Source organism: Nicotiana sylvestris, chromosome 9 (genome assembly GCF_000393655.2).
Source record: "Nicotiana sylvestris chromosome 9, ASM39365v2, whole genome shotgun sequence".
Taxonomy (NCBI): Eukaryota; Viridiplantae; Streptophyta; class Magnoliopsida; order Solanales; family Solanaceae; genus Nicotiana; species Nicotiana sylvestris.
In genome coordinates this window covers 59579049-59583784 of record NC_091065.1, presented here as the reverse complement: position 1 = coordinate 59583784, position 4736 = coordinate 59579049, and positions in this window count along the sequence as shown.

Here is a 4736-nt window from a genome sequence, read left to right as displayed (position 1 = left end):
CAATGTTTTGTAGTAGTTTAGTTATAAACTTCCTCCCTTGTATGCTTAGTTAAAATGGATTGATGTTGTAGAAAACATGTTTTGTTGTTTCAGTATTATTTGTTAAATAGTATATCTCAAAAGCCTGTTAGGCCTCTTAGACTATTTCTAAATACTTAATAGTTACCTCATGGAACAAAAGGCTTGTTTTGAAACTTATAGGAACATTGTTTAATTAGATAGCACGGGTTCACATTTCAGCCCCTTGTAAATGTCAAACATATATAAAATAAGTTAACTAGGCCCAATTGGAATAAGGATGGCCCAGGCCCAGTTTCACTCCATGCACATTGGGCCTGGGCCCATAACTGTCAAACGGACTGCTCTTACTACGTTCATTTTAGATTTAACGAATCATGTTCGAAACTAAACTATAATAACTCGTAAGTATGTAAATAAAGTAGGACATTTTCTTCATTTATTTTAGAGACAAACGAAATAGAAAACATAGTCATTATAGGACGACCTTTAAAATAAAATGAGGCGCGCCTCGCCAAATAAATTACAAATCGCGGGGCCCTCAATAAACGTATACAATAATTGGTTAGACTTCGGAGTTGGCCATTTAGCGAATTTTCACGGCCTCTTCCTAAAATAACAATACGTTAGTCTCTTTAGGACGCGCCTTAATTAATCTTACCTTCTTAAATACGGGTGTGCATTTATGTAACCCAAATCCAAATCCCAACGAAGTCGAAATGCGTCGACCAATCACGAGTACATTGATTGTGACGTGGTTCGAAATGTGTTTCCATGACGTTGCAATTCTTTAAAACAAAATAACAAATGAGACGAGCCTCGCCAAACAAAAAAATGCACAAGCTGCGGGGCCTTCTATACGTGTTTGCGAAGTTACTTAGACTCCGGGACAGGCCGTTTAGCAAAATTTCACGGCCTCGCCCAAAATAACACTACGCTAGTCGTCTTTAATAAAATTATTTCCTTAAATACGGGTGTGCATTTATGTGACCCAAATCCAAATCTCAACGGAGTCAAGACGTGTCGATAGCCTCGGGTATATTGATTGTGACGAGGTTCGAGATACGTTTTCACAACGTTGCAATTCTTTGTAAAAATAACAACAATAATAATAAAAGCGGTAAAAGAATCATAATTTGCACTAAGTACATAATTGTAAAAATCAGATAAATAAGCCGAATATAACAGTTGAGCGACCGTGCTAGAACTACGGAACTCGGGAATGCCTAACACCTTCTCCCGGATTAAATGAATTCTTTATCCGGATTTCTGGTACGTAGACCGTAATACAGAGTCATTCTTTTCCTCGATTCGGGATTAAACCGGTGACTTGGGACACCCTAAATCTCCCAAGTGGCGACTCTGAAAAATAAGTGAACAAATCCCGTTCGATTGTCCTTTAATTGGAAAAACTCCCTTTGCGCTCCTGCGGGCGCGGGCCAAAAGGAGGTGTGACAATACGCATAGATTCTTCACACTATCGAAGAATTTTTGAAACGCGACTCTCTTCACCAGGTACATCTCAGATCTGATCTTTGACATGTAAATAAATTTTAAACATGAAAAGATCTTCCTAGGATTGTCATTGTCTTTTGCTGCGTGTTACGAACAACTATACGCAATCCTTCAGTGGTATCAGAGCCGTGGTTTATTGTGTCTAAAATTTATTTACAAAATATTTTAATATTATATTTGAAGAGTTCAAACCATAATACATGTGTCTTATGCAATAGTCAAATTATTTGAATGTTGATATTATTTTATTGTGGATAAAATATGTATTCATATAACTATTGAGATAGTTCATAGCTTGAATTTGAAATATTGTATTAGATACGATGGGAATCTATAATAGGTTACATGATTCTATAGTTATTTTTAATTGATATTGGTTCATGAGATGTTAATTAATCATGATATTCTGGAATGAATTACTTTTTTGTGATATATATGATATATAGATTAAACATGTTAGAAGAATGTTGAATTTTGTTTTTATGTCACGTGCTTGTTCGTTACATAATTTTGAATTATTTATTACATGTGATGTAAATTAATTTAGTACTAAGCATGTCGACTACTTGAACCAAATTCACATGCTATAAAAGATTTGACCTTCATGTTATTAAAAATTATTTTAGTAAGAATTCCCTCTTACTAAAATTTGAGTTCTTAAATAATAAAGTATAAGATATTTTATTATAAAGTTACCCATCAAAGTAAATAATTTTACGTATCTCTTATTTATAAGGAGCGGCCTGACTACCAGGAGACTTATAGTTCGAGAATATGTTAAAATTATTTATTGCATTAGATGTATGGATTGAAAGAATTATTCAATTTTACACTATATGCCTAGACCACCCGGGGGAGTATAAAATTTAATAAGTTCTTTGCTATCATGATGGTTGAACTCAAATATGCCAATAGGATCGACCTGACTACCAGGGGACTATTTGGCATAGAGTTATTTAAGGAAATTGTATGGGGATAAAATTGGTAAGAGTACCAACCTTTAAAATATATGTGAGAAATGACTTGACTTCCAAGGGGCTCATACATATTGTTAAAGGATTCCTTTACATCACTAACAGAAATAAAGATTTCGTAAACTAAAATGAGGGTAAATATTTTAAAATAATTAGTGAAAATACCATTTAGATAAAAGTTCATGTCTTTATGATATATGCAAATATGTTCTATATTATTGCCTTTTTCTTTTCTATATTTTAGATTTCTCAATATGTCTATTATATCACTGCGTGAAATACTTGAGACCAACAAGTTGGTAGGACCAAACTTTGATGACTGTTATAGAAATTTGAGAATTGTTCCCATGCATGAAAGGCTCATTGATGTGATCGATAAGCCTGCAAAGATAATCCCACCAGAGAATGATGTTCAAGGCACCAAGGTTTATCAGAAATACTTGGAAGAATGTCTTGCTATTAAACACATCATTCTCGCTTCTATGAGTTCTGAACTCCAGAGGAAACATCAGAATATGGATCCAATTGCAATCATTGAATATCTTAAGAAGATGGTTGATACACAGTTGGACATTGAAAACTCTCCAGTTGGACCCCTTGTCAATCATATGATTGTTCTTACAGAAGAACATGAGAAGTTGGGGTACAATCTTGGTAAAGAGCTTTCTAAAGATTTGATCTTGCAGTCAGTATATGATGCTGAATGTTTTCACTGTAAGAAGAAAGGGCATTGTAAGAGAAACTGCAAGGAGTATCCTGCAACTCTAAATGACAAGAAACAAGGTGAGACATTAATGAAAAATATTTTCAAGGTTTCTTTAGCTACTACTAATTCTTCACTGCGGGTATTAGATACTGGCAGTGATTATAACATCTGCAATATGTTGCAAGGATTTAAGAAGGAAGCTAAAGAAAGGAGAAGTTAATCTACAAGTTGGAAATGGTGCAAAAGTTGCGGCCGTAGCTGTAGGATCAATTTCTTTAGTAATGCCTACGGACAAAGTACTTATGTTGGATGATTGTTATTACGTTCCTAAATTTGTTTGGAACATAATTTCAGCTTCTATGTTAGACAAACGTGGTTTTCGCATTATTATAGGCAATGGTATTTGCTCTATTAATTATGGTGATAATTTATATGTGAATGGCTATCTCCAACATGATGTTTATGTCTTACCTAATGTGAATGCTAATTAGATTATGCATGTTTCAAGCCTTAAGAGGAAAAGAGATGATCAAGTAAATCATACATACCTTTGGCATTGTAGGCTTGGTCATATTGGAGAGAAAAGAATTAACAAGTTGTACAAGGAAAGGTACCTTGACAAGTATGATTTTGAATCATATCCAACTTGTGAATCTTGTCTCAAAGGAAAAATAACCAAATCTCCATTTACTGGAAGTGGAGAAAGAGCTTCTGAATTATTGGGACTAATTCATACAGATGTTTGTGGGCCCATAAAAATTCAAGCTAGAGGTGGATATTCTTACTTCATCACCTTCACTGATGATATGTCAAGATATGGATTTGTGTATCTTATGAAACACAAGTCTGAATCTTTTGAAATGTTCAAAAGGATCCGTAGTGAAGTTGAGAAGCAGACTGGTAAAAGTATCAAAGTACTAAAGTCTGATAGAAGTGGAGAATATCATACTGAAGATTTTACCAGATATCTCAAAGAGAATGGGATTTTCTCACAATGGACACCTCCAGGAACACCACAACATAATGGTGTGTCTGAAAGGAGAAATCAAACCTTATTAGATATGGTGAGATCTATGATGGGGTTCACTGATCTTCCAATAAATTTATGGGGATATGCTTTGGAAGCAGCAACATATTTACTTAATAAAGTTTCTACTAAGTCAGTTTCTACAACACCATATGATATAGGGAAAGGATGTAAGCCTAACCTTAAACATATTAAAGTTTGGGGTTGTCCAACTTATGTTAAGAGACTACAGTCTGATAAACTTGACTCAAGATCTGATAAGTGTAGGTTCATTGGGTATCCCAAGGAAACAATGTGATATTATTTCTATCACCCTTCTAACCATAAAGTGTTTGTGGCCAGGGGAGCAACCTTTTTGGAAAGGGAATTTCTTTTAGAAGGAAATTATAATGGAGAAATAGAACTTGATGAAGTTCAAGAAACTAATGAATCAACACAATATAAGGATCATGAAACCCAAGTTGAAGAACCTTTATTGGATGTTTTAAAGTTTCCA